Genomic DNA, 12,081 nt, shown 5'->3' with positions numbered 1-12,081 from the left:
ACGGTGATTAAAAGATTTGGCGAAAGGGTTTAGCCAGAATAAATTATTTTTATACTCGCCGCAATGAAGTCGTAGTCGGCTTTGTGTGCATTGGGTGGGGGCCAGAGCATAAAATTCCCTCCATTTAGCCACAGAAATGGTTGCTAAGGAGTTGGTGTATTGACCAAACAACTCATTCACTCCCTGCCATTCAGTCACGGACTGTGGGCTCGAATTGTCACAACTGTGTCATTCATTGCCCCTGACACGCTCTGTAAGAATATATAAGTTCAAAATTTGACAAGTGTAAACAGACACCCTTCGTGCGACCCGTTCCAGTCAATTTAAAGGCAAAAAGACTTTCCACTGGGCTCATTTGTCTGCAGTTTCTCTCACTTTGGTTCATGGAGCGTGACGCACAGATGATCTGCTGCGTAACTGCGCACACGCAAGCTCAACTAATGACTTAATCTGCATAAGGCTCTTTGATGTTCTGACTGCTCTCATTAGAATATGAAAGCAGTTTCATATAAGAAACAGCTCTGTTTTGTGTCTGGATTCAGTTCTTTGGTGCGTGTGAATCCTTATGGAGTGTTTACATATTGTACGAAATGGCTTTATGGGTGCATAATCAGGACGGTGTTGTACAGCATTAAAATAACAGCTGGGTAAGAAGGTGGATTCAAACACACTTTTGTAATCTGTTAATGAGGGGTGAAAATCAGGGTTTCAATCTACAGTTGTGCTTTAATAAAACAAGAGGGAAGCCCACTTCACCATGTTCCACTGTAAATTTCCATTCAGGGCCTGTTAAGATGACACATTAGGCTCTAATGTTTAGCTGGGCAGTGTCATGCGAGCTTTGCCTCCTCTTTCAGACTATTTTTTTCCCTACCTCCTCCGAGGAAACAAACAAAGAATTGCCTCAGACAGGAAATTTCCTTCATTTTGACTAAAAAAAAAAAAAAAAAGAGTTAGGCTTAAGAATGAAAGAAGGGGAGGAAAAAGAGCTACAGTGAAATTCATAGCCACCCATGATTTTGGAAGACTCGAAAGGACCGCATGAGGGACCAACATCCGACCACTTCACACAGGCGCTACGGGACGTGTGGACACACCTCTGTGTGGTGTAAACACACTCGAGCCTGATCCCTCATCTGGCACCACTGCCAAAGACAAGAGTTTAAGTCATTCCTGTGCATGTGAGATTGGACTTTTATCTCAAGATCTTTGATTATACTTTCATAAGATTACACATTGGTTTTTACTGATATATTATTTAAGCTCTAATAGTAAGACTATAGAGAACTCATATACGGCCACTGATTAAAGTTCTTTGAAATTCCATTTCAATTTCTGTAATTTTCAAATGGATTTTGATTGAGATGGTATCTACTTTTGATCACAGTCAAAATAGCATATTTCAAGAAATAATTTATCCTTTACTCATCCATTTCGTTCCAAGACCATTCTGCTACTTTTTACCCCTGGAATACAAACAGATAAATGTTTATGAAACTCTCATTATAAAATGACACTATGTGATGACCATGGCTGTTAAGCTCCAAAAATCACTATAATAGTCAATGCAATTTGCATTCTATAATTTAAGTCTTCTGAAATAATTAAGTCATTATCTGTGTCACTGATCCTGTCCCCCCAAACTTTGCATCTTTGAGTTGTTCAAACTGTAGTGCGAGCAAAGCCAAGGTTACGTGTTTGATTCCCAATGAATGCCTGAATGGATAAAAAGTATAGCTTGAATGCAGTGCTTTAGATAAAACACTCATGTTCGGTTACTAATAATGACAATGATGCTGATGTGCTCTTTTTTGAATAGGGATCTGATCACAGGCTACAGGCGATATCCACCAGAGGAAAATATTATCAGTGAAAAACAACGTCTGTTTACCATACAAAAACAATGTATGACTTGGAATATAGTCCATATTCATATTTTCTAGTGATTTTTATTTGTCCTTTTTCTGGTCGCTATAAACTGGCCTTGTATGAAATGAGCTGTTTAAACTGTTCTTAAAAGAATTCAACTTTTATGTTGCACATAAAAAAAGTACAGGTATGAAATTACATGGGGGTAAGTAATAACAACATGTTTCATTTTTGAGTGAACTATTCATTTAAGAAGACTTTATAAAGTCACCTTTCAAACTCATTTATTCTTTGATTGACTTGAAGTGATAGAATCATTCCTAAAAGCGCATATATATGTCCGGTGTATATGTGTGTTTTAGGGGAAGCTGGAAATATGAAGAACTGAAAGCTTGTGCACATAGGTACGTGTGTCTATCGTTCCTGTGTTTGGTTGCAGAGATGCAGACCTGCATCTATGTAAAGTGTAGGGGTGTGTATGTGTGTGTACGTGTGTTGAAAAGCTACGCGTCCAGAGCGGAGCTCCAGTGCGCCTTTCACATGCCAAAGAAAACTGTGGTCGGAAGAGGCCGCTAATAGAGCATGATGCACGTCACCTGAAACTAAAATCATCGGCAACCGAGAAACCACAGCAGGCAGGCATCTCCCTGGCTCCGCTATTAAAGTCTTCCAGAGCCTCCTGGGACCAGCCCCTTTGCCCAGACCCAGACCCTCATTTCCCTGCCGCCCCACCGTGAGCCTCCATTAGCCTCCAATGCATCCACTCGCGTGTCTGGCCTACTCACAGTGGAGATGGACAATTGAGGTTAGAGCTGGATGAGTGTTAACAAGTCCGAAAACCTTCCTCAAGCCTCTTTTGAAAGGTCTTAATCAGTGTAGGTAAGTAGCTAGCTAAAAGTAACCTCATGTCATTCTAATTCTGTATGCAGTTTTTCTTATGTGGAACATAAAAGAAGACATTTTGAAGAAAGTTGGAGTCCAATCAACAATGGACCTCACTGACTTCTATTGGTTGGCCAAAAACTACTTAAGGCAGAATAAAGTCATACAGGCTTGGATTAACAAGATGATACGTTAATGACTAGTGAATTTACTTTTATTTCATGTGAAAATGAATGTGTATATTAATGTGTTATGTGATATTATATATTGTATATATATATATATATATATATATATATATATATATATATATATATATATATATATATATTAGGTTTTGTGATTTCTGTTCAATCTAAACTTGAGAATAAAAAATAGTTTGAATGATTGATCTCCATGTTAATATTATGTTAAATATCAAAAAGGTCTAATAAATATGTATTTAATATAGTTAATTATCATTTTCAATTAAAATGTTAAATGATTATAATGACCCATTTCATCATTAGAACAAAAATAATAAAATCATTTTCATTCTTATCCCACGCTATTTTAGAAATGTCACTTTAAGAAGTTCAAGAAGTTTGTCGAGCTATAGTTTCAGTGGGTTCCCAATCTCCAATGAGAAGGTCAAAGAAGAGTGCTTGCCAAACACATTAACGCTACATACACTCTTAGACCTGTGAGTCTGAATTACGCAGAGTTTGCTCAAAGTATAAGTATAACCAGGCTTTGGTCGGATGTAAAAACCCAGTTATTTGTGTGCCAAATGTTCTTTATGGAGCACTTAGAGTCCTCTCAAATAGCTTCACGTGTTCCCCCACTGTCTGCACCTTCTGGGCCATCTCAATGTCAGGGTCAATGCCCTCATAACATGTGCCACACAAATAAACTGGTGCATCATCCACTAATGAACTGTAGCCCAATGGTAATAATTTACAACAGGGTTCAATTTGTTAATGTTAGTTAATGTATTTGGTATCATGAACTAACAAATTCTCTACATACACTACTGTTCAAAAGTTTGGTGTTGGTCACATTTTTCAAAAAGGTTTTGAAAGAAGTCTCCTACGGTCATCAACGCAGCATTAATCACACAAATTAATATAACTGTTTTCTATTTTATTATATTGTAAAATGTAATTTACTCCTGTGATGGCAAAACTGAATTTTCAGCTCAAGAAATACGATGCTTATGCGGTGCTCAAGAAATATTTATTGTTATCAATGGTGAAAACAGTTGTGGAAACTGTGGCACTTTTTCAGGATTTGTTGATGAATAGAAAATTCGGAAGAACAGCATTTCTTTGAAATAGAAATTTGTAGCTTTATAAATGTATTTGCTGTCACTTTTGCTCACTTTAACATCCTTGCTGAATAAAGTATGATTTATGATCGACAGACAGACAGACAGACAGACAGACAGACAGACAGACAGACAGACAGACAGACAGACAGACAGACAGACAGATAGATAGATAGATAGATAGATAGATAGATAGATAGATAGATAGATAGATAGATAGATAGATAGATAGATAGATAGATAGATAGATAGATAGATAGATAGATAGATAGATAGATGCTTTCCTTTGCCAGTGTTTGTGATGTCTGGAACAACATCCAGAGTTCTTCTTTTCCTCTCTTTCTTTCTTTCTCTCTCTCTCTCACACACACACATCACTTCTGTCTGGTGACAGCTTGTGGGTGGGAGAGGAGACGACTAGTGTCAATAGTGTCTATTAAAAAGGACCACACAGGCCAACGGCCGGCCATGAAGGATGATTATCTCAAAGTGTGACAGGTGCTGGGATGGTGGGGGAGCACAACCTCTCTCTGTCAACTCCTGTGTGTGTGTGTGTGTGTGTGTGTGTGTGTGTGTGTGTGTGTGTGTGTGTGTGTGTGTGTGTGTGTGTGTGTGTGTGTGTGTGTGTGTGTGTGTGTGTGTGTGTGTGTGTCTGTCCTGGAAAACCCTACATTATGGGGAGAAAATGTCCCCACAAAGATGGCAATATCCGAAATCCTTGTCCTTGTGGGGACATGTTTTGGTCTCCATGAGGAAAACAGCTTATACATCATACTAAGTGATGGTTTTTTTTGAAACTACAAAGATTCAGAAAGTTTTCTGTGATGGGTAGATTTAGGGGTATGGTTATTGTAAAGGGGATGTAATATACAGTTTGTACAGTATAAAAACATTAGGTCCATGGAAAATCCCCATAAACATGAAAACACAACGTCTCTCTCTCTCTCTGTGTGTGTGTGTGTGTGTGTGTGTGTGTGTATGTGAGAGAGAGAGAGAGAGAGAGAGAGAGAGAGAGAGAGAGTCCATTTTTCTGTCAGCAAACCACTTTTTGTGAGTGTATGAGGCTTTATCCCTCTCTCTTCCACTGTCTGCCAGCTCCTTTCGTGCTTGTGTGTGCATGTGTGTGTGTGTGTGTGTGTGTGTGTGTGTGTGTGTGTGTGTGCGACCCCCCTTTCTCCATCCACACCAACATTTCTCCATGCTTTCTGTCGCAAGCATCTTCTTTTCTATCACCTACTTTCTTCCTTTAAGGTTTCGGTCATCCCGTTTCTCTTAGTCAAGATCCCCCGGCCCCCTCCCTATTGTCCTGCTATCTCTCTGCTGCGCTCTCTGTATTGACACTTGGGAGATAACTCTACATGGCTAATAAGGCTGTGTAAGGGTCTTTCTGCCTGCACTCTGTCTCCTAACTGTCCAATCTCCCTGTCACCGTGGGTGAGAGCGGCCTATCTGAACCATTACAAGCCATCCTGGATATCTACTCCTGAGTCACCACACACACACACACACATAGAGAGCATATATGTGTGTGTGTGTGTGTGTGTGTGTGTGTGTGTGTGTGTGTGTGTGTGTGTGTGTGTGTGTGTGACTCATAATTGTTGTATTATTCATTTTAAACTGAGACCTTGTCACAGTTAAAGTGGACCAAATGAGATCTGTGTGAGGACAGTGTGAAAAGATGGTTGCTTTTCCACCGTTTAATTTTTGGTCATCTTTAATGGGTTTGGGTTCAGTTCTTTTAAAGATGAATACTTGTTCAAAAAGTGTTATGCTTTATTAAAGCAGTTTAGTTTAGTTTTTTTTTTTTTTTTTGTTCTGCTTCGAAACTGAATTGGTACAGTATTCACCCTGCCTGCTTGATGCCACAATGATGACTTCTGAAATTGTTTGCTTGACTTCAAGTCCAAAATTAAAACATGCTGAACAAACCACTCTAACTGCTGCGTAAGCACATCCATGCAGCGTAAACCTCAATACTGTCACAAGTCCTTTACAGTTCCCGAAACACCTTTAATCTGGCGTTGTGCAACCAAACTGTTATGGTCAGGCCAAAGACCACATAACCTCACTTCTCACGCTGAACTTCCTCATGGCCCTTTTATAACGTGATTGATAGTCAGTAGTCACCTGCTATCCATTCTCTGCTCTTATTGGTTAACCACGTCAAAAAGTATATGGCTTTAGTTGGTATATGGTATAGTTCTTTGTTATGGTACGGTACTTCATTCCAGGTTGAGTGACCATACACTGTAACGGATTTCTGTAATTTGAACAGTATTTTACTGTAATATGTACAGTAAGATACTGTAAAATATGTATACAGTATGTTACTGTAAACAGCAAAGGATTATGGGAAAATATAGGGTCACTACTGTAATTATTCACTACTGTAAATCAATTTACAGTAGTGAACTTGCCCGCGAAAAACTGACCAATGGCAAGAGGGATTTCTTTTCAAGTGATTTTTTGAGGGGTGAAGTGGCAGTTAATGCACGGACAAAAGATCATGTAACTCACCAAAAAGGTTAGTATATAATTTCTATTTTATGTAAAACAAACATTTTCAAATGTTTTTACTTATGTTAACAGCAAACAAACATGATGTATCGTTTTGTTTTCGTCTGAATGGTTTTAGTGCCTTTTTTTCCTGACTGTCGTCAGAATGGTTTTTTGGTGCCTTTATTACTGTCTTTTTTCCTGACTGTCGGCCGGGTCGCTGTCACGGTGATAATATTAACTGGTGAGTAAGTTAAGTTCACCTATATTAGCCGAAATATTCTTTAGTTAAAACTATAAAAAATAATGGTTGTGTGTTCCTCTGCCTCTTTAACGCAAGTTAGCTCATCAGGCGGGCGGAGTCATCGGTAACGTTAACCGAGCTAACAGCGAACTCAACGTGAAATACTGAGGTAAAGTGAGATAGACGAAACCCTTGTTAAAGTGCGGGTTTTAAACAATATTTTCACGTAGGCCTATATGATTTATTTTCAGGTTTTTGATCTGGATAATGCCATCTGCAACGATGGAGTGTGTTGGAGCCTTTTCATTGTGATAACATCAACTGGTATGTAACGTTATGGTCAACTTCACCTAAATTAGCCGAAGTAAACTTATTAAACAGAGAAGCATAATAACTTTGGTATGTTCTGTCTCCTCTTTCACAACTTTTTGGCAGATGTACAACGTAAATACTGAGTAAAACTAAGTTAAAGGGATAACGTAGTACACCTTAAACAGAAAATTATGTATGTCATCATTTACTCGCCCACAACGTGTTCTAAACCTGCATGAAGTTCTTTCGTCTGAACATAAAATAAGATATTTTGAATAATGTTGTTAAATAGTGGCTGGTCCGCATGGACTTCTATAATTGAAAAAAATACTTTGGATGTCAATGGGGACCAGTAACTGTTTGGTGGCTCATGTTCTTTAAAATATCTTCTTTTGTATACAGCACATTAAATAATTTAATGGAAGTTATGAACAAGTTGAGGGTGAGTAAATGGTGACAATTTACAATTTTGAGTAAACTAACCCTTTATCCAACACCGTTGTTAATTTCATCTTTTGTTTTATTTTCAAGTTTGTGGTCTGAATTATGTCGTCTGAAATGTCGGAGGTGTATTTTGGAGTCTTTTTTGTGATTGCCTTCGTAATGGTGATAACATCTACAGGTGAGTAAGATGACATCAACTAAATTAGCTGAAGTATGCATTAGTTAAGCAGGCAAACATGTTATTTTCTGTTCTTTATTTTGAATTTGCAGCGGCCATTCCCTCCGGACTGTACATCACTGCTGACGCTCTCCACTAATACACAGAACGGGTTGACGTTGGAGGAGGAAGAGGAGAAGGAGGAGGAAAGGGTTAGCAATATACCATTATCAATATAGCAAAGTTTTGCTAACTAATATTTTTAATGTTGTTTAATTGATTAAAAACTATAAACACCATACAACATTATATCTTACCTCATCTTCACCCCACATGTTATTGTTGTTAGTAATAAGTTCTGTTATTGTATTTTAGTTTTTTTCTGTAAACTATAACACTAAAAGGCTGCTCTGACTTTGTCTGTTTCAGGAGAGTCTGTTCTCAAAGCAAAAACATGGATGCTGACAATGAAGGGCAGAATCATCATCCAGTTACAACTGCTAACAGACGACTCTTCAGCATTAGCTGTCTATTTTGTCGAATGCAGAATCAGGTAAACCAAAATATATATATATATATATTTTTTTACATTACATTACATTTACATGCATGCATTTGGAAGTCACTTTTATCCAAAGCAACTTACATTGTATTAAGTTTAATTTAAATTATCCATTCCCTGGAAATCTAAGCATTCCTGTGAATGTATTGAAAAAGAATGAAGATTTAATGATTTAAATGTAATTTATTATGGGGTAATACCATCCCTGTAGGTTAGGGGTGGAAAGTGGCAAAAATTTGATGATTCGATAGTATTGCGATATTTGGGCCACAATTCAATATTATTGCGCTTCCTAACATTGCGATACAGCAAGTATTGCGATTCGATTCTGCGATAAATTGCGATTCATGTCCCCCATATTATTCAAAGACATTACAAAAAATAAGACTGCTCAACTCACTTCAAATGTCACATTAAATCTGTGAACATCTTCTACACATTTACTGGAGGGTAGTGCAAAAACTTTGTCCTTGAACATTCAGGACACAGGACCTTATTACAGAACGTAATTATATGAACGCGTCACCACCGCATTAGCACCAAAAACATGGAGATTTTATTTTAGAGAATAATTACACAACCTATTCGATATACTATAATTCTATAATTAAATAAACTAATCGAATATCCAAAAATTGTGACTCATCCCTGCATGTAATACCTTGTTTTTTTCCCAAAATCTTCACTTACATCTCGATTTTCGAAGGGGATTATAAACGTTTCTTCCTTGGTTCGCTTTTATTTAGGCCTATTACATTCACATTCTTTACTGTGGTAAAGTAGAAAAACGTTGTAGGACAGATAGCCTACATTTTTACTTGCACGTCAGATTCATTTCAACACAGTTTTTGCTTGTTATTAGACATGTACGGCGCGTCAAGTTTATTTGATTTTTAGTTTCGCTCTCTTTGGCAGCGCAATTTCAAACATAGCTTAAATGTCTTGCCCTTGTGGAAAATTAAATTCACTTTTCATACCTTTTACAACAAGTAGAAAACATGAAGATATCAGAAAATAGATCGATGGTCTCTTTCCTCCTCGTGTCATCCCTCTCAAAGCACAGAGCGGTATGGCTTCATGTGGAATCACGTGTCTTTGTGTGGAAGTATTAAACGAAAGTTTTTGTTTTTTTTTATATAGATTTAACTTTTCTATTATGTAAGTTTCTAATATTTACTGATATGTATTTGAATGCTTTACAGGCTTTGTGTTGCTTCTTTGACGGAATTGCTCAAATAAAGACTTTTTTGCTCGAATAAACTACATTTTTTTATTTCAATTTTCATAATAACCCCCCTACCACTGCAGGTAGTTGGTCCATTACCACCGCAGTGGTAAAAAAACTGCCACCGTCACAGCCTTATAACCTATATTGGAATACTTTGCGCTACTGTATCAATATAATTGCGTGCGCAAAATATCGCGACACTGAACAGAATCGATTTTTCCCCCACCACTACTGTAAGTGGATTCAGAATCAGATATAGTGCTTTTATTAACGCCAAAGTACATGCAGCATCAAGTTTGAGGGTTAGGGAAAATTCTGCCAACACCGGTCTGAAAAAATTATATATTTTTCCCTGCTTGTGTTTGCAGGTTCATTCTGAGAGTCAACCCTGATGGCACCAAACACCAAAGGCACAGATCAGATGGAAATCTGGAAAGGTCCAAAGAAAAGCATCAGCCTGAAACCCTCAGTGTTTCTCATCAGAGAGCTTGTCAACTTTGACTGGCAAAATTACTGAAATGTAACAACACAACACTGACTTTGACTGTATTTTATTGTTTTAAGGCCTGTTTTGCTTTTCAGTGTGTGTACGTTTTTGCCATGCTACAGATACAAATGGTCACCAGGAGATTAATTCTATGGACTTTGGAGATGTTGCCTTTTTTTTTCTTCAGCTAGTGGCTCCTAAAGGTCAAGATTTGTAATTTGTACTTCTAAAACAAAATGTTCAACGATTAAAAAGAATATTATAAGGACAAATGTTTGTGAGTTATTGTGATTTTTTGGGGGGTGGGGTAAACATAAATTAAAAAAAGAAAATTTAAATGATGAAAAAAAAAAAAAAAAAAAACTCAATACTAATACTGTAAATGAAAATACGGTAATAATACTGTAAATGCAATTACAGTAAATGGTACAGTATACTGTAAGTGAAAATACAGTAATATTACTGTAAAACATTTTACAGTAACTTACTGGCATCCAGCTGCCAGTAAGTTACTGTAAAATTTACAGCAACCTCTTTACAGTGTATATGTGACCCTGGACCACAAAACCAGTCACATGGTTCAACTGTTTTAAATTGAGATTTATGCATCATATGAAAGCTGAATAAATAAGCTTTCCATAGTTAGGACAATATTTGGCCGAGATACAACTATTTGAAAATCTGGAATCTGAGGGTGCCAAAAAATCGAAACATTGAGAAAATCGCATCCATTTATGTACGCGATTGTGCTGCATGCCATTCACTCACAAAAATAAATGTTTTATATATTTACGGTAGGAAATTTACAAAATATCTTGATGGAACATGATCTTTACTTAATATCCTAATGATTTTTGGCATAAAAGAAAAATCGATCATTTTGACCCATACAATGTATTGTTGGCTATTGCCACAAATATACCCGTGAAACATGTGACTGGTTTTGTGATCCGGGGTCCCATATGAATTCACATGGCTTGTTTAAGTGTTTTCATAGTCTGTGGAGTCATTTGTTACTAACAGGTCTGTCAGCATGGTCTTCTGCCGCCCACAGCCGTGTTCATAATCCTCTAATAGAGCCAGCTGTCAAAGATGTGATCGCGCTGGGGTGGTCTATGACGAAAATCAGTCGTATACCATTCTTTCAGCTAAAAATGCAAGTGTGACAAGAACTGTGACAAAAAAGATGAGTATTTAAGTCTTTATTGGCTTTACTTTTGTCTTGCGTCTTTTAATTGTGTGCAAGGCGCTGCATGTATGACATCCTCAATCAGTGTATAAACCCTGACATTTTATTCAGTTTTTTTTCCTTCTTACTGTACTTTGGCAGATTTAATATGACTGTAAGAATGGCATTATGTTTCTTTCCTCAGCGTTGGCAGAGTTATTATATGCTGGTAAGATCGAATGAGGACATCATGAAGAAATGCAGAGAAAGCATTCTGGAATGAACACTGAGCGAATGAGGGAGGAATGAGGCGCTCTGTCACGTAACTGTACCTATGGAATGTGGCTCGGGAAATTCATAGAAAAAGTCCTTCCGTGAAACATAAGACTGACCTATTTTAGAGTATGTCCAATTAACATGCATGAGGAAAAAACTGAATAAAGCTAAAATCTAATATAATTATTAAATAATGCTGAAAAATTGCTCTTAAGGAAAAGAAAATCTAATCCCTGGACAATACAAACCTTTAGATTCCTTCATTAAAGATTGTTTTGGCATATGCTAATAAGATGCCTTAGTCTTAGCATTATAAAAAATAAATAAATAACAAAAATACATATAAAAAATAAACTAAAAATATAATATATCCCCACTTGAAGTGGAAGGTCATTGCCAGTTAACTGGCATTTAAAGAATAAAACAAAGAAAAATAAAAAAATAAATTAAATTAAATTAAATTAAATAAAAGAATAAAAGATATTAGCATATTTAGATGTCAGTAAAAGAAAATGCAAGGTTTCTCAACCCCAAGCTTTTTCATCCTTTATATAAAGCTTCTTAAAATCAATTGCTGAGTATATTTGAAGGATAACGCATTGTCCTAGACTGTTTATGTGCCTCGGTAGCAATTGAACTCTGATCATGCC

The 12,081-nt window shown here is 37.0% G+C and overlaps 1 long non-coding RNA gene across 1 annotated transcript; it reads left to right on the top strand.

The window, feature by feature from the left end:
* The first annotated feature begins 7,828 nt into the window (after positions 1–7,828).
* LOC307159504 lies at positions 7,829–10,250 on the top strand. Its single transcript, XR_013821388.1, has 3 exons — positions 7,829–7,922; positions 8,140–8,263; positions 9,869–10,250. It is a non-coding gene; the product is annotated as an uncharacterized lncRNA (long non-coding RNA).
* Positions 10,251–12,081: the final 1,831 nt, after the last annotated feature.

Source organism: Squalius cephalus (genome assembly GCF_949319135.1).
Source record: "Squalius cephalus genome assembly, chromosome: 5".
Lineage (NCBI taxonomy): Eukaryota > Metazoa > Chordata > Actinopteri > Cypriniformes > Leuciscidae > Squalius > Squalius cephalus.
The sequence above is the reverse complement of the archived record's forward strand: the minus strand, read 5'-3'. Positions and strand labels throughout refer to the sequence as shown.